The 22,053-nt window shown below is 47.3% G+C and overlaps 1 long non-coding RNA gene across 2 annotated transcripts in view; it reads left to right on the top strand.

Moving 5' to 3' along the window:
- The first annotated feature begins 5,322 nt into the window (after positions 1–5,322).
- LOC135904441 (uncharacterized) overlaps positions 5,323–22,053 on the top strand; it is a 34,592-nt gene continuing 17,861 nt past the window's right edge. For both annotated transcript variants that reach the window (XR_011507323.1, XR_010565117.1), the window contains exon 1: positions 5,323–5,511. This is a non-coding gene — a long non-coding RNA (uncharacterized lncRNA). The remainder of the gene's footprint in view (positions 5,512–22,053) is intronic.

The raw sequence follows: 22,053 nt of genomic DNA, 5'->3' as shown, positions 1-22,053 counted from the left end.
GCCGCAACTTCGATCCCGTCCATGACGGCCGGGAACGCCAGTTGCTCAACGATGAAATTGTGCGCCAGACGATGGGATATGTAAACCAGGGTCCTCCAGGGTAGCATGCAGCCCGACACTCTACCCATTAGGCGACGTAAGCAGCCATTACTCTATAGAGAATGACAACCTTACCACTCCTCTTCTCGTGCGCACGCTATAGCGCTTTGAGATGTATGGCGCGCGCGTCGCATCACGCAGCTACAATTTATTACAAAAACCACAGCGTGTCACTTTCCCCCGTCCATCACTCGTTGCGGCTAGCACCTTATTGAAACGCTATATGTGATTGCCTCATGCACCTTCAGGATCGGCCCAGGTCGGCGGCAGAAAAGGTGCACCATACCAGAGTCCTTCCATGGAAGGACTTTGACCATACATTGGGTCTTATGCAGCTCTGCTTAGTTTACGCGACGGAAGCAAGACGCACGTTTTCGACAAAGTGGACGCACAGTCGTGCGTCTCGCTGTCATGCATGCACCTTACGGACTGTGAGGTGCAGCCGCGGAAAAGCCTTCACAACACGAGGATGCTTAATTCACCTAGAAAAGAAAAGAACATAAAATGGAAGCGCAGCCTATGCATGATGCAGAGTATAATGTTCGATGGTTCCTGTACGTTTTTTTCCCCCTTTTGCTCTTGATTTTGTCATTGAGTTATAAAAACGGCAATTTGGAGAAAATTCGTTGGTAATTCCGAGATCTGTTGTTAACCCGAACTGAAAGCAGAGTTCTTGAAGTTCCTGAAACGCATAGAATAGCCATACTGACATTGCAGTTTCTTCGAAAAGCGCTATGCGAAACATTTCCTTGCATCAATCCTTAAATAACATTCCAGTAGGTCGGTATTTATGTGACATTGCACCACCTTCGGTATTGGCCCAGTTTACCCAGTGCGCCTCTTTCTCGATCGGCAGCTTGTGACGAGACCGGTTGCATTGTTTCTTCGTTTCTATCCATATTCGTTTATTACGAATATCAAGCTTATCGAATATTTCACCCTCATCCATAATAACTATTACATTTCAGCTTAAAAGGCATTTAAATTTGCCCTATGCCTTTGTAGGCGTGTTGGATTCATGAGCTTATTGAAAGCTATAGCCTGTTGGTTCCACTTATTTTTTCTCTCTTATCGCTGAGCAAGGGGCACAAACTGCAGTCGTCCGTGTCAGGGTGTGTCATAATAATTCGACCAAAAGTCAGTAGAGGTAAAACAATGATACGGACATCTGATATGTTACGAGGACAGTTTAATAGCGGATTACATACGCGGAAACAGACCCTTGATTTTATAGTGTTATTTAATCGCAATGCGCATAATATGTCCTCGGTATTCAATTGGCTCGGATACTCTTTCGTTGCACGGCCGCGCGGCGCTTCTGGATCCGAAGGGAAACCCTTCTTGTCCTCACGCGCGCGTGCACAATATACTACGCAATGCATGCCGCTCGCCGCACGACCACAGAGAGTAGCTCGCTGCCTACTAGGCGGCGCTCGGGTCGCGTGAACGAAACAGAAGCGACTCCCTGCTTTACGGCGTCGTCGTAAAGAAAGCTATTTCGGACGTTTACGACGACGATGGAATCTTCTCCGTCGTCCGGCGAGAAAAGAAGGAATAACTAAATAAAACGTGGTCCACCGCTGTATGCTGCGAACCATGGCGGCAAGAAAGAGTCAAGGATGGGGGTGGGGAGTAATCTTGAGCGACTCGCGCAACAAAGTGTGCTGGGCGCGCGCGCAAAGCGCGTTCGTTTTTGCAACGTCGGAGATATACTGCCGCTGCCTCCCGACTGTATACGGCCTTTTATGCCTGCCCCTGCCGTCTGCTTCTATATAGTTCTTGTTCTTCTGCTCATTTCATCGTTTTCTTCTTCGTCTGCTGTATCTTCCTTTATTTTACTTTGCTACTTCTTCCAAGCTCCCATCGTCTGTTACGCGCTTGGTCGGCAGGAGGCGCGCATGTTGCCAGACTTTCGAGTCCCCTTCCGCCATGTCTGTCAGCCTCTCTCGTATACAGCCGCAGGGCTCAGTGAGGAATAAAAGAGGAGCTGGAGCGCGCCACGCTGTCTCACACAGTGCCGACGTCGGCGGCGATGTTTATTGAAGGCTCTTAAAGGAAGCGCCAGTAGGAATTCTGTGCAGCGTATATGCATACGTCTGTTCGCTGATCTGCCTCGAAGGTGCCTTCGGTACTATACTCTTTGTTTCCTTCGTGCTTTCCTTTTGCACGCGGCGCTCTCGTGGGTGAGTATCTAAGACTGCTATAGCTTAGAAGAAGCGCGATTCTTTCGGCCTCCACTGGGTTTAGGATGCTTCGGCCCGCTCTGGGCAACGCCCTCGAAAACTTCGCCTGTGATTTTGCGTCTTCGCGTTTTCGTTTTCGTTTCTGACGGCCAGGTGAGAAGACGGCTTCATTGGGTCGCACCGCGGAGGAGAGACGGAGATGAAGGGAGAAAGAAGCCACAGTGGGCATGCACATGCCCAGAAAGACACCTGTGGGCTTTGTTCCTGTCTGTTCTCTTCTTCGCGTTCTTTTACTGCTCAGCAGGTAGCCTGCAGCTCCTTTGCCTGTGCGAACGTCGTGCCGCCGCAAGAGCGCGCTGCGTTCGCTTCGCGAGGAGTCGCGTTGAGGCGTGAAAGAACGACGAAATGTGTCGGACCGACGTCGGCCCCGCGCGCGTACACACACATACGCGGCGAGACTTGAAAAACAGGTTGGAGGCCGCCGGTCGTCCCCGTTGGCATCCGTGAATAGAAACAACAAGAGAGCGAAGGATCGTGTGTAAGTACTCACTGGGGATTCTGAGCATTGCGCTCAACATTCGTTTACCGAATGAATGGATGCTATGAGTGTCCTCTTTAGAACGAGGCGGTGGGTTGCGCCACGAAGCTCTACTTGACAATTACACAATTACTGTAATACATTTACTCATTCCATGCCTTGACAGGAACGGTCAGATTGGTGCACTATTTCTATATTTCAGCAAAGTTTTTGATATACTTCCACATGACAAACTAATACAAAAACTCAGACACATTGGATTTCCGGAGATTTTGATCCTTGATAACGAACTATTTTACAAATCGCTACCAATTCGTAGCGGTTAATGAGCGCCAGTCGGGCTGTCTTCCCGTCGGCTCCGGAGACCCTCAACGGAGTGCACTAGGACCCTTATTGTTTTTATTTTATATTAACGATATAATCACTGTAATTGATCCTAACGTGCAAATCAGCTTGTTTGCAGATGATTGCCTGCTTTTTCAAGAAATCACTTCAACTTACGATCAGAACCATCTTAACTCCGCTCTTGCTAACATTTTTGAATGTTGTGAAACATTGGATATGCAGCTTAATACTGATAAGACCGTCTTTCTTCGCTTCTCTCGCAAGAACGCTCCGCTCTCTTTTACGTACTGGTTAAGTTCGTCACCACTGCAGGAAGAGACTCAATACAAATACTTAGGTGTTACACTTACTAATAGTTTATCCTAGAATTTGCATACAGATAAGATTTGCTCGTCTGCGTTGCGTAATATATGTTTTTCAAGGCATAAGCTTAAAAATTCACCCCCGAGTGTAAAATTACTTGCGTACAATACAATAATTATGCCGAAACTTGAATATCTATGCGGGACTCGTTTACTAAGCACAACATTACCCGTCTCGAAAAGGTGCAGAGGAAAGCTGTAAGGTTCATTTACTCAAACTTTTCTCCGTATGACTCACCCTCTGAAATAATGCAGGCTAATGAGATCCCATGTCTCGAACAAAGAAGGAAAACCTTACGTTTGCAATTTATTTTCTTGCTCTGGAATCGGGACCAAGAAATTTACCCATCCCCCTGTCTATTGTCTTCGACATCAAGGCATGCTCGCCACCGTCATCCTAATTCGCGGACACCGCATTTTGCACGAACCAATTCATCTAACTTTTTATTTTTTCCTCGTACTATATCCGATTGGAATGATTCTTTATTGCCTTTCGCAACACTTCGATAATTTTAAACTGTGTTTCTATTTTCTTTGTTTATCTTTTTACTCACCCTGCTTGGACCTGTACAAGGGTTGTAGTATTGAATAAATAAATAAAAATTTAGCCAAATATCTTACCTATCTTCTTTTTAAACAGACAGAAGATTATCACCATCAAACTTTCTTAACTACTTTTGGGAACTTTGTTTTTGTGCGCCTCCGTTGTATGTGGTCCACCTACTTTTCTGCCACCAAACCTCTAATGGCATTTTACTAATTTCTATTGCGGACATGTTTACTTTCGCCCGGCTATCTCCTGAACCCACGAGCTTCAAGGAGGCCATCGGAGCCTATGCCGACAGCTGGGTAGATATCTTCACATTATAATAAAACATGTGTTCCACCGTATAGCTTTACCTTAGCACGCACATGCTTCTCCTTCCTTGGTGTGCCTCGCTTTATAGCTACGCGTTCTAAGGCATCCTTACCAATTACTCGAGCCGGACATCTTGCGGCGCTTTGCAGAACTATATACGTATACACAATGCAGTTGAAAACTTTCTGTGTCGCTTGGGTGTTGTCGCCGAAGGAAAAGAATATAAGGACTGCACGTTAACAATTATCTCGTTACCAACGATATACTCCAGCAGTTAAGTATATAGAATGTATGGTACCTCATTGCAGATTTGCGTGCTCTCTGGTTAACTTCGGCGCCACAAGATGTCCCTGCAGCTTTGTTGCTAGGTGCCGCACATCTCTCCGGTAGCCCGGCATTCCGGTAATGTTTGTGCAGGAGAAGCTAATAAATTCTCTATGCGTCTCTTTGTCTGATTATTTCTGTCTCTTTGTGTGCAGTGTGTATATGTGTCTACATCATTCATCATAACTCAACGCCAGTGAAATCACCAAAGTTTCCTTGATCACCCTGTATATGGTGAGAGTTACACGGACGGCGGCGGTGGCGGCGGCGGCGTAACTGAAAGGATGCCCAGACAGACGGGCGCATCCAATCCACTCTCCAGCTTCTAAGTGTGGTCGCCGTCAAATGCAGCGATTCAGAACCTCCAGAGGTGCTTCGACGCATAACACTCCTTGAAGCTTCAGATCAAAACGAATCGAGAAATTGTGACTTGGAGTGGGCAGCTGCGTGACTAGCTGTTTCGTGTACGCGCATGCGCTCATTGGTTTGCAAAACTGCGTTGCGCGAGTTGGCCCCCTTATTTCCGTGATCTGTTCGATACGCTTACTCTTGCGAAAACGGGATCACTACACGTGACACAAGCTCTATTACTGTCTTCGAGCGAAATGCATTTTAAGGGTGTGTTCAAATTCTGGCCGGTGGCGAACTGCTAAGAAAGCTTCGAGCAGACGTATATAGCAGGAAGCCTTTGGAAGACGTCCCTGCGACTTGACACTACCTCGCGCCTATAAGAATAAGCTAAGAAAAGCACCTATGACTGTGTTTCAACACCTTTCGAGTGCGAACCTGTAAAAAACAAAGGTATGTGCTTCCTTCTCCTTTCTTTTTTTTTCTGCTTTTGTGCGCAGGCAACTTTTCCGTCGAGTTTGGAACCTTTCTATGCAACCATCATTTTATTTGGACAGCAAAGTAGCCTGCGTCGTTCTTTACTTCGATGCTGCCTTCGTGAAGCTGTCTATAATAAACGCGATAGCGTTAAGCGCCCGGTGTCGCAGAAAATCCGGCGTCGGCGTCCAGCGTCCAGCATCGACCTTTCTTTCAGTGAAAATCATGCCGAATCATGCATAACCAACCATTCTTCCATCGCCAAAATTGCTCATACCTTGTTTTTCATTCTTTACATGTAATGTTATTCCTCGGAATTTTGAAAACGGCAACCCACAAAAAATGTCATGGAAAAAAATACCGATAGCGTATATATTTTATGTTAGATCTTCTCAGACTGAAATATTAAAAGTGCGAAACAATAACAGGAGATCGACCCACGCAATAGGCCACGTTTCTGCCAGAAAGCTTGCCCTTCCTGCGTAGGGTTCGCCACCAGCGTTTTCCGGTAAACGGTATACGGTTACGTAATCTGCACTTGCCGGGAAGCATGAAAAGCAGTAAGGGTCTTTGAACGCTATCGCGTTCCACTCTTAAAAGCGAAGCTTAAGCGTCCTCCAAATTTTCTGCCGGTTTCGTCAGAATTGAAATGAGGCTCAAGATGGCCGCTTCTCGCTTATATGAATATATTTAGCCGTCTATGCGGTGAGTACTGGAACACAGATAAAGAAAGATAAAGAAAGATAAAGAAAGAGAGCTATATAGTTAGTTGAGCAACATTTCGAAAAGAGAAAACTGTGCATGCTACAGGGCCACCGGAAGACGTAATGGCATATCCGCTTACTATCGACTGGTGGTATATTCGTAGGAAATGGCGAGAATGTATTAAAAATACGCAATATCTCATTCTTTATATGTTCTTTTCTTTGACGACGTGCAGATGTGGCGTTGGTTATCTTTACTGCATTCCTGCTATTTCATGTCGGCGAGTCCCCAGCTTGGTTATTCAAGACTGGGCTTCGCGCTTCCCCACTCTGTGTTTTCTGTGGTGACATTGGCGACATCGAACATTTCATTTGGCTATGCCCTCAGTTTGACACAGAAAGAAAAGTGATGGTCGACAACCTACAAAAAAGCGGTCTCACGCACAGGACCTTTGAAGACGTTGTTTTCCCCGGAGGGCCCGCGGCATTCAGGAAGAGAGCGCAACGACTGCAACGAGAGCGCCTTCCTGCGAGACATGGGGCTCATCGACACCTGGTGACACACCACTGATCTCAACTCGAAGGAGGATCAGGCGGAACAATTGCCGGCTATGTATGCCAGCCTAACCTAACCCCGCCTGCTTCAACATCACCACCACCACCACCACCTTCCAGCGAATTCCGCCAGTCTGTTGATAGCCAGCACGTGTTGTTTCGTCTTCCTGCAGGTCCTAAGGTTGGCGCATTTTTGTTCTTTTTTTAATAAGTCTACATTGCGTTATTGCCCTCGTTGTGCGCACGGCGTGAGCTTTCAGCGCGATCTCGCGATCCGCTTTGTGCCTCGCCGGCAAGGCCGTGGCCGCCGCTCGCTGCATTGTGCGGCCGCCGGAAGGAGGGCCGATATCCCATCGCGGGTCGGGGAACGCCGCGCAAAAGCAGCCCCTCTGCGCGAGACGCGTCGACGTCGCCAACGTCTTAATCTCGTCCAATCCGTTCGCAAACAGGCGCGGCGCGACGTCAATATTATTAGATTAGATTAGAGAGAGAAGCGGGCGTCTGCCTTCGCAATCTGCGCGAGTCTCCCTCGCTGCACACACGCACAGTCTTGCGAGGGAAGTGCGGCTGAAGGAATACAACGCCCGCGCTTTGTTTGCGTTATACATACACGCGCTTATGTGCACGTTTGCTTGCGCACTATGCACGTATATATATATATATATATATATATATATATATATATATATATATATATATATATATATATATATATATATATATATACGTATATGGAGCTCGCGTATATATACAGGAGTGTACGCACTACATATAGGCGCATTTTCGGGCCTACAACGGTTTGCGTCACGCAAACAATGATTGGAAGAAAGCGAGAGGAGACGAGGCTCGCTAAACAATACACACGATGCCTTGCGTGTGTGCTCAGGTGTTTGTCTCCGAACGAACGTGTCTGTATATACGCCTGAACGTTGTTCTTTTGTATGTTACCTCCTCTCATACTCTCCGTGTTCTTAAGCCTTATCCGCACACAGCGACTGGATCGACGGAAAGCCGTGCATTGGCGGTTCGCAACATAGTTCGGTAATTACGCGTCCACCCTATTCGCACGTGTTGCGTTCCTTGCTGTTTGACTGCGCTGAAAACATTTGCTGCGGTATCAACGCACATATTCGTATGCGTAATGGGCCCGCAGAAGACAACCTGCGTACACTGAGAAATTTCGAGTCCGAAATATCGCAGTGCAGACGAAATTTCGCACACTTATCCGTCTGCAACGGAACTCGTGCGTGCAGTGTCCTGCGTTATGGTTGCGGTTTAATTAGGTTTCAAGCGTTCGGTAGCGTCTACATAATTCACGACAGGTCCACAGAGAATGCGCTTGCATACACTGCGAAATTTCGAGTAAACTATTTCGTGTTTCACTCTTGAACTGATCTCAGTTAAATGGATTCGTGTCTGAAGTGTTTTCAGGAGGAGTCTATAGTTAGTCTTTTGTGCTCGAGTTTCTAGATCCAATTAAGTAGCCCTGATAGTCAGCGAGCCGATCTAATCAAACAGGCATCGTTAGGGCAATGTGTCCATGAGCAGCATGAACTTTGTTAAAGTTCCCAAAAGTGCAAGTGGAAGCAAATGGCTAGTTAGGAAAGCAACCTCTTGAATTAGATAGCCTGCAAATAAAGAAAAAGAAAGAAAACACCATGGAAATTTTGTGCACATATTATCATGTTCCCCTATGCCCCCGAGCAATTCAGGATCGAACTCCTATTTTCTCTTCGACTGTTGCGTTCGATGGAGTTTTTTTTTCTTTTCTTTTTTAGATAGAACCGAATAGTCTGCATTATTTTTGCAAGGTATTGAATTGAATATTTATTTTAGTCGGTTGTCTATATATATTGTTACGAAGAGTTGCGAAGAAATGGTTTTATTTACAGGGGATGGATGATGATCGTAGCGTGATAGTAGCGCAGCTCGGCCTCTCAAGCTCCTCGTCCTCTTCGTCTTCTCTTCTTTCCTCCTGTCCGTACCTGTCGTATCTGTAATATATATATATATATATATATATATATATATATATATATATATATATATATATATATATATATATATATATATATATATATATATATATATATATATATATATATATATCGTTTTTTTCCCTCAGGAGCTCTGCGAAATCGTCATCACGCCTTCGTGTTTGAGAATATCCCATAACAATTCCCTGCATGTATACGTTGTTGTGGGCTCCCTTAACATCTAACATCTTAACATCCATGAAGGTTTACTCTGAGCTAAGTATGGACGTTTATGCGACGTGACGCTACCTCACGACGACAACAAAAAAAGGTTGAATAGCATAAAATATATCTGTATACTTTAACTCCTTGTGTGTGCGAGCTTATACGTATAACGTAGCTTACACTAAGCGCATAAAAAAGCGCGACTACGTTTTATTATGAGCCCAGACGAGCCTCCCACAGCAGCACAGCCATCATCTTGTGTGCACGGACACCAATGTAGCCTGCATCGTCTTTCTACTTGGATGCGGTCTTCGCGAAACTGACTTTCTTTTTTTTTTTTTCACGGCTTTGCCAGAATTGGAACGAGGCTTAAGAATGGCAACTGTCCGATCAGGCGTCTATATACGGCGAGTATTGGAACACAGCCTAAGTTACTGCGTCGATTTCCGGCCGCGTCGGCCTCAATTCGATGGGGACGGAATGCACTTTGTTATGGCTTCTTGGTGGGTCGCAGTTTCTTTTGGATTTTGGAACGTTTTTGTTTGGAACGCTTAACATCGCGAACAGACGAAGTACATGGCGAGTGGATGGCACGAATGAGCGCTGCTGCGGTGTCGCCTACATACATGTGTTTCAGCTAACTTTAGCCAGAGTTTAAAAAATATGCCGATGCACTCTAAAGACGACGCGTCCAAATGCATGTTGCTCCCTTTTGTATGTAGTGTGTCGCGCTATGTTTTTGTATTTTGCTTAATTAGATAATTTGTAACGATTACTCCACCAACTTCTGAAGCAACGAAGATAGGCAAAAAATTCCAATTGTAGAGCTGTAGAGCGCTTTGCAAAACGTACGATTAGACAGTTTCTAACTTTCTGTCTCTCAAATATTAGTGTTCTTCGGTTTATTGCGGATGCCCGCGAAATACAAAAATATACCACGGCAAACATCCGCTTGCGCTCCGTGAATGCAGTGCTCCCAAACGAACATAGCATCTAGCAGGGCGTGCTGCCGCTTAAAAGCCGGCTGTGCAGTGACAAAGGCGTTGGCTGTGCGATTCACGCCAGCCACGTGCTTTGCTCGCGGCGGTTCATGATAGCGATAGGCAGACGCAGCGGCAGCACACCCGGCTACGTTTTGTTTGTGCGCGGAACGCTTGGGAGCAGTGCAATCACGACGCGCAAGTGGGCATGTCGCGTGGCGTTCTTTTGTATTTCGCGGGCACCCGCAGTGAGCTGAAAAGCACTAATACTTAATAGATAGAAAGACAGAAACTGTTTATTCGGACGTGTTGCAAACCGCTCTGCAACTTTCTGATTGGAATTTTTTTTCCTAGCTTCGTTGCTTCAGAAGTTGGTTAATAATTATTGACTAATCATCTAATTAGGCAAAATACAAAATATAGCGCGACACACTACACACGAAAGTGAGCAACATGCATTTGGTCGCGTCGTCGTGGAATACATCGGCATATTTTTACACTCTGGCTAAAGTTAGCTGAAACACCCCGTATATTTCCCGCCTTGTCCTTCGTCTCTTCGCGGGGTTAAACGTCCACCGTGACGGATCGCAAAAACGCTCGTGTGGTGCTTGGATTCGTTGAAGAACCGCGCAGGTGGTCAGCGTTAATACGGAGCCGCCCACCACAGCTCCCCTCGCGACCAATTGTGCAGAATCGGTACGTTAAACTCCGCGCACTTTGATTTCACTTTTATTTTCGTTTAAAGATATACACTCTTAAAACGGTTGCACCCTTTGGAGTGTGTATTTGTCCTACAACGATAATCGTCATCTGCCTTGCTTGCGTTTCCTTTCCTGAAAACTCGGCGCTCGCTACTTTCCTGTCGAGAATGCTGCGTCACACTGATAGCGCGCATGCCATTCGTGACTAGGAGGTACCGGGCTCGCAGCGTTAAAGAAAGGAAATGCGGGCAAGACAGATGACGATTATCCTTGTGAGACAAGATAAGCCCCAAAGGGTGTAAATTTTTCGAAGAGTGTACGCCAAAAAGTTTATTTGACGCTAGCCTGCCGTATGCAAATTTCATGGAAGTCAGTGCGCATACAGAAAAATCCCCCGCATATTTCGCATCCTGAACAATGTAATATATATATATATATATATATATATATATATATATATATATATATATATATATATATATGTATATACCCATAACATACGCGCGATCGCGCTCAAATTAGGCACACACAGGGATGCGATTGTATATACGATTACGTATGCCTTCAGAGCACACATTGCATGGAGCGTCAATTTGCATTCCTGCATACGTGCGTTTCACGGCGAGAAGGGGCCTCGAGAATATGTCGACGGCGGTGCAAAATGTGTGCAGCCACTCGCAGGATTACAGCGGCTAATCCTCAATTCTCGAGCAAATCGCGCACCAAACGCGCGCTGTATGGTCTGACTGTATACACCGCGTCGACGCGCATGCGAGCGCAAATATAACGGGGCAGATAATCCACCATCAGTTGAAAAGAAACGAGCACGTGGCGAAACTTATTTTCATGCACGGGCTCACAGGCATGCAAACGCGTGCACACGCGTGTTCGAAAGATTTTGAAGAGACATGGTAGTCACTGCGGTGCTAACAATGTTTAGGTCACCTGCATGAACCAATTAACATGTGCGGGTACGTATACCAGTGATGCCTGTTGCTGGCCCGTGTGTATGCAACGGGTGTGCATATAGACAGTTTTACTGTTTTCACTTTCGCATGCACCTTTCTGAACTCTACGTGTACGTAAAAATATTGCGTGATCGAAGTGCAGTTGCACAGAACATAGAGAACCTTCTCATATCTACTATACGCGCTAGCGTTGTGCACCATCCCAACGTGAAGGGCGCTATGCGAGAAATTGCTGCTCACTGGACCTTGACGTTTTAGGTGGCATCAATTTCGTCCAACAAGAGCCCTAATACGAAACGGCTATCGCGAAAGACGTTTCGTGGCATTTTTTTATCTCGAAACCATGCACCGATCGCTGCGTATCTAATGCTAATGCGCGCAGTCCTGGTAATTCCTGCTTGTTTCGGACAATGTTGGATGTTCTATAGCCTTCACGTGGGGCCACTGTCGTCGTCTTGCAGCCATCGTAATTGTTGCTGTCGTCATCATCGCCGTCGAGCTGCCGCCTTCTTCGTGGATGGCGACATCGTGCATACCGTCGTGGCCGTATATATTGCAGTCATATAGCCGCTGTCGCGTCGTTGTTGTGTTGTCAACTGCTTTGCGCAGAAAATTACTAAGCATAGAACGGTATCTTTATCTCTCTCTCTTCTTTCTTTACGCAGACACTTCCGGCCTCAGGTTTAATAAATGTCCATACTTACCAGAAAAGGAAATACTGTTTGTCCTCACCCGTCGCTCTCAATCCCGGGTACGCGAATTGCGAGCCGTCGTATGACGTCCTGGCGGCATTACGGTCGTATTCACCAGTCGGAATTCTTCGTTGTGCACCTAAATTCATGCACACGAGTGTTTCTGCGCTCCGTCCTCGTGGGAATACGGCCTTACGCTGGCGGGAATCGCACCCGCAACTTCGAGCTCATTCGCATGCGGACAACTATAAGCGCTGAGATATCGCGGAGGGTTACCACGGCCTTGCGAATTGCTTTCTGATTAAATAGCCAGACCATGGACTTTTGTCAAACAGCCACCACCGCCAGTGTGGGTCTGTCCACCCCGCGTTATGTGTCCCATCAAATACACTGCCGAAAGATATAGGAAGCGATGGCTATCCAAATAGCCCAGCCGTTTTTTGGCTCCGTAAGGTGTAGCCGAGAAGAGTTGCAACACAGATAATGCGCGCCATTGTGAGGACGATGCTCTCAGGGAACTGTAGTAGCCAGCGCGGACACAGCTGACGTACGCTCTCTGTCGTTCGTGCCCAGAATATAGATTTCACGCCTGAGACGGGGCCAATAGTCACTGAGAGGCACATTTTTTTTCTTCTTTTTTGACAACACACACACACAAACGCGCGCGCGCGATCGCATGCAGGACAATAACGTGACCGGATCGGGCTGCACGAGAGAAAGACCTCCCTCCTTGGCTTCTTCTGACTTCTGAGTGCAGCGACGAGTCAACACCGAACGGCTGTTTGTTCGTTTTTTCACACAGCGTATGCAAGAGCGTGCTAGCTTTAGGAGGAAGAGACCATATATCCAGCCGGCGAAAGCTGCCAGACGGATAATGGTCGATCGATGTGTGTCTTCGTATACTATATGTGTATACGTATGGATCTATGGAAAAGGAGGGCGCTAAGAGAAGGGGGAAGTGGGGGTGTCGGTAGTGATGGCGGTTGGGGGAGAGGGGGGAGGGGTAGCTTTCCCAGAGCACCGCCAGGTGTCGACAGTTTCCGAGCTGTACGCAGTAGAGCAGCCCTTGCATCGTCTGCTTGCTTAATCCCCATAAACGCGATCGGATATCGACCTAACGTTTTCTCTTTTCGCCATCCTTCAACAAACACACACACACACGAGCTGCCTTCATTCTGTGTCGCGCGGTAGGGCGAGCGCTATCTCTTCTCTCGCCCACTTCCTCAGTTGTCCTTTGAAATCACCACCCCCTCACCATTTTCCTTTCTCTTTCCAGCCTCCTCCTCCCATCTCCCTATTGCCTTCTCCCCTTTTTAAACAGCTCCCGATCGGCCAGCCCTTTGTCAGGCTCGCCCAGAAACAAACAAGCAGCTGTGTTTGTGGTTGACTCCTGCCACGAACTTCCGCCCGCCGCGTTGTGCACCAGAGGCCGGGGTTCGTGAGGCCTCTATGGGAACTAGGGATTTCACGCTAGGTATACACTGTGACGCGAAGCCTTGCAGCGCCGGCTATACTTTAAAAGGGGAGGGCGAGCTAACGCGCCGTCGACATCGTCAACCGCCGCGCACTCAGCATTGTAGCTCACACGGCCCCTGTGTTCTCTCTCTCCCAACACATTCTCTCTGCGGTTCGCACTCACCCCTCTATGTGCTCGAGGCATCACTTCTCCGGGGCCACAGTCTTTGGCCATCATCCTGCTTTGCTTGCTGCCTCGTTCGCAAACTCTCTGCGCTAAAAGCGGCCGAGGGAGCGAAGAAGATGTGCGAAATGGCAGACAACGCTGACTCTCCCCTTACACCGATCCTTGCCTTTTCCGCCAACCGCCCACCACTTTTGGGTCACTCCTGCTGCGGAACCCCATGTGAAAGTTTAAACAGCAAACGGTTTCGGGGTGGTCTCTGTGCGCTTCACAATGGCGGCCCACAAAGAGCACGTGCGACCTCCGCGGCTCTTTTGTGCGGGGCGCGGTTATAGCCCTGCGAAGAATAAAGGGCGAGGGAAGTGGATGCGAGGGAGCGGGGTTGTTTTGAGCGCGCGCTCCGTACTGGAGGCCCTGACTCGGACAGATATAACGCCATCGCGAAGAGCACCGAGGAAACCGGAATGCGTCCACTGAAGTCACGTTCGGGCGCCACCTGTTTCCCATCCTCTCGGCGCACCGGCCGGGCGTTTGACTTTCTACTCTTCGCTCGAGCCTCTTCTTCCTCTTCTTGCTTGGCTCGTCCGTCAGCGTGTGCCTGGGAATGCGTCTATATTTGCTGTCACGCGCGCCAGAGGTTTAAGGATCCCTCTCCCTTCCCCACCCCCTCCCCGGCTCCCAAGGTTGCCTGCAGCGATACGTGTTTATCCGCACGAGTGGCGCATCTACGTCGTCGTCCGTCGTCGACGTGCAGTTGGCGTTCTTACCTGCGGTGGTCGAAGAAAGAAGAATGGCACACTTTTTTGTCAGGACGTGCACATATTGACGTAGGCCGGCTGCGCCGATGGCTTGGATTGTGGCTTGGCAACCAGTCGCGGATGATGGCTGCCCCGGTGGTGTGTGTCGTTTTTGTTATCTGGCCGGCCCTTATGTCAGCCCTGCTGGTGGGCCTGTACCAGCTTAGTCGGATAGCACGTGCGTTTGAACGAGCTTTGCTCGCACAGCTGCCGCACAGAGTTGTACGAAGGAGAATCGGCGCACAAGGCGTTCGCATTCGCTGTATATCACAGAACGTCCGCTTTCGGAGCTTATCAGTTGAGATTGTTTTCAGGTTGATTGAATCGAAATAAAGAAGATCGAGTCGCCATAGCTCAGGCTCCTCGATACGTTCGACGACGGGAACTTGAAATTTATTTCATTGACCTGGTGGCCGCTGAAAAGTCGCAGATAAGTCGCGTTTGTAACAAAATCGTGGTGGGCTGTCCTGGCACACAATTAATCAATTACGGGTGTGCGAATTGTAATTTTCGAGACCGAATCGAATGAGAGTCGAATAGCACGGGCCAGAAGCGAATCGAATGAAATCGGATAGGGAATACTTTTCGAATAATAAGCGGCCGTTTGCCCCATTAATATAAAACGATGTTCACAGCCTTGAGTATTCACAATGTTAGCAAGTTTCCTTCATTACATTACACGCTGTGGAGTGTTTTCGATTAAAGTCTCAAATGGAGCATTAGGAGCAAACGAAAAGTTTATTCGCATACTCAGGACTCAGTGGTGAGAGCGCATGATGGCAGCTTATAGCCGGAAAAGTCCGGATCTCTGAGCGACGTATAGCTTGCTTCACTGCGCAACCTTTCGTGTTTTACATCTACTATGGCCACAGGGATTAAAGGTGTCGCACATTTGCTCCAATGTTATGCTTGATCGCGCACAGTTGGTGACTTGAAAGATTCTAAAACTATTGAGAGAATATTCGTATTCACGAATAGGGACTATTCGATTCGAATACTGGATTGAATAAGGCGATATTCCATTCGTTATTCCAAAGTCTCCGATATTCGCACACCACCGTTGGCAACCCCTGAAACACGTGGAAGAAAAGAAAAACGTGAAACAAACGCTGATGCTCTTCCTTTTTACTATATATAGGTATTTCTATAATTCTGTTTCCTTATACTGTCAAGGAGTAAATATCAGTTGTATTGTAGCGCAGTTCTGTATACAGGATACTATACCTGTTTTCTAGGCTAAATATGTTTTATTTCGTCAATATTGTGCTATAAACTTACATTGATCCTTGTCCCAGCGCACGTTTCTTATGGCCAAGAGATATTTTGCGAGTTTCTGACGACGCCGTTGGCGCGTCGAAACTAACCTTACTCAACCTAGGTGCAAACTAGCTATGTTACGGAGGGAATACTGAAAACTTGTGTGTGGAGTTATTGGAGTGCATAAGGAAGTGTTTAAATAAAAACCATTTTCGATATTTTATTTCTTATTCAGCAGTTTCATCACGTCATCTTTTGAGCAGAGAATCCGCCCATAAGGCGGCTACGTTCGCACCATCAGATTGTAGAAATCCAACGTTTTGTAGAGCACATCCCCAGGTTAGATTTATTTATTAGTGGCACGAGCATGGAGTGACATTGTTGTTCCCTGCGCAGCCCTTCCGGTTCACCTCCTGAGACGACCAGGGAGGAAATTGAAAATAAATCAGAAAGAAATAGGTTTCATAATAGATATATGATATCAGAGCATAAGTTTCGCTACTGAAATTTAAAGAATGATTAGAAATAATTAGAAATCACTGAGACGATCGAGAACGAAATTCAATATAGATCATAAAAAGTAGAAAAAAAATAGTTCAGGACAAAGTTCACGGGTTTCATTACAGATATGACATTAGAGCATAAGTTTAGTTACAAGTCCACTTACTGAAGTCTCTGGAATAATTAGAATGTATTAGAAATTACTAATTGCCGCACACCAAAGCACAGAATCGTAGACTTTAGGAACTCGCAGTTGCTCGCGTGCTCTTTCTATTTGGTTCGTGCGTTGCATTCGCCTAAAGTTAACCTAAAGAACACCAACACCGAGGTGCAAGTGCCACTAAGAGACACCTAAAACAAAGATTAGGGTCGCCTATAATTTTCATTCCTTCATTCATTCATTCATTCATTTAGTAATAATGCCCCAAAGCAACACGCCCGGGGTTCTCTATAATGTGTCCCTAAAACGCGTTACAGCAGCGTTTCTGCAGTCCGCCTCCGTTCTAATGCGCGAGCACAGTGGTCTGGAATCGAACCAGCGACCTCGCGTACTCAGAGGGAGAATGCCATGGTCACCGCTACAGCGAGTATGAATCATACAGACGAGTTGTTTAACACCGATGGCTCTTTGCACAGAATCCGTGATTCTGTAATTACTGTTTATGCAGTGACCACTCCAAGCTCAAGCGTGTTTATTAAACCCTTCCACTGATTAGCGCAGTGTCGGAAATTCATTTATACAAATGCGATGACGTCCTACCGTTGACGTGATGTTAAGCGGCCCGTAACAATGTAGAGTAATTTACCCCCTAAATGTAAAGAAGGGCGCAAATGTGCCTATAACTGACGCCCGTACACTCAAAAAGGTGTAAGGGTGTAAGTTATAGGCACATTTACATTTCTATTTACATTTAAGGGTGTCAATTATTTTACGGTCTCCTGAGCGAAGAACTCATTCGCCGACTATGCTCATTCCAGCTTTCAACTCCGCATTTCTATCTGCTTCTCACGTCGCGACCATTTTAATTACAAGCCGCCAGTCAGCTCTCGCTATGGACGTTAATATTTCTCCGTCAAATATTATAACCGTGTAAACTGATCAAACTGAGTCGGAACGTGTGCCACATTACACACAAGAGGCAGACAAACGATTCGTAAATGACGAGCGTCAATGTTTGTCTGCAGCCACAGGCTTGTTATACATGTGTGCTGGCACAACAAAAGGTGCGGTGCCCCTGCAAACGAGAGAGACCGCGAAAAATCCACTGCGAGGCGCTCTCTCAATCGATTATCTTCAACTGAAACGATCACTCGCGTGTACAAAACAAGCACACATACACACACGGTTTGCTCTTCACTTATACAGGAGCGAGTATATACGCGGTCCTTGCGTACGCAGCTGAAAGCGCTCGGAAACGTCTCTATTTGAGATTCGTCGTCGCATAAATAAATTCACGTTTTCTCCCAATTCCTCTTCTCTCCAGATTCTCTCTCAGCATCGTCGCGCGCCTGTTGCTGCGTGTGTGTGCGTGCGTGTGGCCCCAGAGGGCAGATCGGTCCTGTGAGCGTATCTGTCTATATAATGTATAAACACGCACTTACGCACGGTATACACTCACTCCATGGCTCGCGTGGATAGTGCCGCGCCCTCCCCCTCTTTTTAGCAGTGTCTGTAAGTGTGCGTGCGTCTACACATTGTCGGAAACAAATATTTGAGGTTTGTCTCGCGAAAACGAAAGGCCCGAGCCGTGGCTTCGGCGCTCGCGAAGAGTTGCTTTATTGTTATTATTTCTTTTTATCTCCTAGTGTTTTCCGAAGTCAATATTGGTCAGAAGGATCATAACGCTGACGCTCGCCACCTCCGCTTTATACGTTTCACTGTCTCCCTCGCTCTTGTTTTGTATTTCTCACCTCTGTGTCTCTCCGCGCGGCCTTGTTCTTCGGATTCCCCTCTCCCCAAAACACTTTCTCTATAAACTCGGGATCTGCACTTTGCGTGCCTAAATGAGTGCAGTGCGAGAGACGCTAGGGAGGTCTTCTGCTGCGATCACTCCAAAACGAAAGTGTACATACACTCTAAAGTTACGGGACAAGAAATAGGGCACCGTTTCGGCGCTTCTTATGGGTATGCGGCATAATAATCAGCCAAGGTGATGTTGGTTTCTTTGCGCATGCATACTAACTCTTATTTATTTTTGTCTTTGTTTTTTTTACTGTTTTCAGCAGACTGTACGCAAAGCACCTTGACGTCACGTCGTACACTGACCGTGTACCTTGTCGTCTGTTTGTTGCTTTAGACAACATAGGACAACGTGACGGTACATGCACGCCCCGGAGGAACACGCGGTGCACCAAAAACCTAGCTCCTCGATGTCGCAATGCTGTGTATTCGCCAGTTTCTCCCCGTTGTATTCTTGCGGTTCTCGGCAGCGGAAGATTATACTTGAACGTGAGCATATATGCGCGCCGCAGGAAGACAGCGCGCCAGCGCCTAGCACTCCTTCACGTCGTGTGGTGTACTTACCGTTTTCCTATTCGTCTGCTTTATAGACATCTTGAGAGCAGACGACGACCTGGCGGCGGATGACCGCAACGCGGATAAATACATTGCGCCGGCACGACCTACAATCCGATCGGCCGGGTAGATCTATACGTTACCTTTCGGAACGCTGCACGAATTTAGTGCGCGGCATCTCTCTCGCTTCTCTAATCGAGCTTCGTCGTAACTACAGACGTATAACTCCACTCGCGTTTTCCTTCTTGTTTGGCATCTTCGACGGCGAGGTGGTTTTGGGAAGTTCCCGACGAACAAGCCGCCGCGGCGGGCGGCGTTGTTTACAGCGCCGGTGGACATGCGTTATACGTCTATACGTGTGTACCTACCTCGTGTGTGTACAAGCTGGAGAGATATATGTCCGAGGTACACAAAGTGTGTGTACTCCTCGCTTGTGTGTTCTCTGCGCCGCAGTACAACATGTCGATAACGAGATCAGTGGATCGAATATCTTTGTCGTCCTGAGTCTCTTTGCTTCCGTCTCTTAAGTTCTCTCTCTATATGTGTGCGTGTGTGCGTGTGTGCATTGCTAGTGTGTTTCTTCTTCGCTCTGCCGCTCACTTTGTACCGTTTGGTATGAGATCTTACAGGTGATCTCTTTTACTGGAAACGTACTTATAATAAATCTCCTGTAGAGTATAGCACTATTTTGTCGCACCGGCTGATTATGTTAAGTATAGTTGCACTAAAAAACGCAGTATGGTGTTGACTAATTGACGAAGCATCACTGATTAATTTTACAATTATTCATTTTACTATCCATGTCCCAAGTGCGCAATTCGAACTGGGCAGTAGTCATCTGATCCACACTTTAGCTGACTTATATACCGTTCTCAGCACCAGTTTCTAAACAACATCATCAAATTTCGTGCCGAAATGCATTGGTGTTCCGGTTAATACTAGCTAAATCAACACTGTGAAAAAAGCCATGTGCTGTTAGCCGTAACATCAGAGCATTTCGCAATAACCTAAGAGAATTTTCTTTTCCTTTCCTTTTTTTTTACTGTTTATTTGGGGGGGGGGGGGGGGGGAGTGATGCTGCCGACTTAAAGGATACTCGCATGCAGTGGTAGTTCAGTGGCTAAGGTGCAGCGCTGTCGACCACGAGGTCACGGGTGCGATACCAGCTGCGGTGGCCACATTCCGATGCAGGCGGAATGCAAAAAAAAAAAAACTCGTGTCCTTTAGGTGCGTGTTTAAGATTGCCAGGTGACAAAAAATTAATCAGGAGCTCTCTACCATGGCGTCCCTCACAAGTCATAACCCAATGTGTAGTATTTGGACGCGCAACCTCTAAATTTAGAGGACCAACACGCGAGCGTCACGTCCGCACTTCACGCGACCTCACTGTTTTTCTCCAGCGTGGTCTCAGTGGCCAACCATATGTAACGACTGACGAGTACTGATTGACTGCGGCGCAGGAATTAATTACCGGCGGTGGCTTTCTCCCTTTCATGCGTGGTCACGCTTTCGCACTTGGCCATGCTTTGTGGAAGCAATATATTCCAGGCGTAAAAAAACATGTAAAACAAAACAAAACTGCCACCATGTGCCAACACATACATAGCAGCTATATATATATATATATATATATATATATATATATATATATATATATATATATATATATATATATATATACATATATATATATTGTTTGAACCGCACCGATGGCACCGGCTGTTAGAACCTCAGCGCTGCCACCAGCTGTTGGAACCTCAGTGCTGACACCCGTTGTTGCAACCGGACCGTTGGCGCCCGTTGTTACAAATGGGTCGCAAGCCCCAAGGGTAGCGTTGGCCTGGCGGCCTGGGGCACACTGGAAGCATCCGAAGGTCCCAGCAAAGCATGAGGCGACTGCTAACAGAACAACTTGTTTATTCTAGCATCGCAAAGAGCGGGCGGTCAGGTCGACCGAAGTAGAGAGACGGGAGAGCACGTTACTCAACAGAAGAAATCGGAGCCTCTCTCCTGGCGTCCGGGGGCAGCTGCTCTTATACTCTTGGCGTCGCGGGCAAGAAGGAAGGTCACGGGACGACACCACGTGACAGCGGCGACGGAGCGGCGACGGACGGACTGAGAGACACGTTGGGACAAGGAGGTGACGCATCAGCCGGGCCGGCGCCGGTCAGACCTCCTCGCTTCACACTGGGGGAGCTCCTCTCCCCGGCTGCCGCGCTTTGACAAGCGTGGGCACACACACACACACGCACACACAAAGACACGTGGCACTGAACATGCCGGGACGCGCTCGGCGGGGATGCGTCGCGGCCGCTCCGAACGGGCCAAAATGTCCGCCGCTTTGAACGAAGCCCCGGCGTCCGTTGCATCCGCGCGTCGTAGGCGAAACGTAACAATATATATATATATATATATATATATATATATATATATATATATATATATATATATATATATATATATATATATATATATATATTGATTCGTGCGTCCATTGAGGAAGGCCGGCGGAACACAGTCCCCTCGACGAAGACGACGACGAACGGGCCCTCGTAAAAGGTTATTTGTTAGCGTTGCAATCCTCCCTTTTTTTATTTACCTTATAGATTGTCCTCTGTGTAATAAGGGCTTCATTCGCGCAACATTTTGTTAGAGCTGCAGCTGCCGACGAAGGGTACTTATTGCTCGGGGTTTGAATAGTTGTTGCGAGCAATATACGGCGGTATACATTCCACAACCAAACGGTGACACTGTTCCGTAATATGTCACAATGCTCGAATCTGCTTTGCGTAACGCTAGCATCTCTTAACTCCAAGATCGGACGAATGGAGGCATGCAGGACAAGCGTTGTGTCGCAATATGCGTCGTCTGCTAAAGAAAAGCAGGGAACCCTTTAGACGGCGCTTACTCGTGGATGGCTTTTCATCGGCCCGCTCAGTTCTCTCACTCGGCGTTTTAAATACTAGCTTAGAGGCTCGCGCGCCGCACTGGCCTCGTGGCTTGCTGCA

Source organism: Dermacentor albipictus, chromosome 7 (assembly GCF_038994185.2).
Source record: "Dermacentor albipictus isolate Rhodes 1998 colony chromosome 7, USDA_Dalb.pri_finalv2, whole genome shotgun sequence".
In the NCBI taxonomy this organism is placed as follows: Eukaryota; Metazoa; Arthropoda; class Arachnida; order Ixodida; family Ixodidae; genus Dermacentor; species Dermacentor albipictus.
The sequence above is the reverse complement of the archived record's forward strand: the minus strand, read 5'-3'. Positions and strand labels throughout refer to the sequence as shown.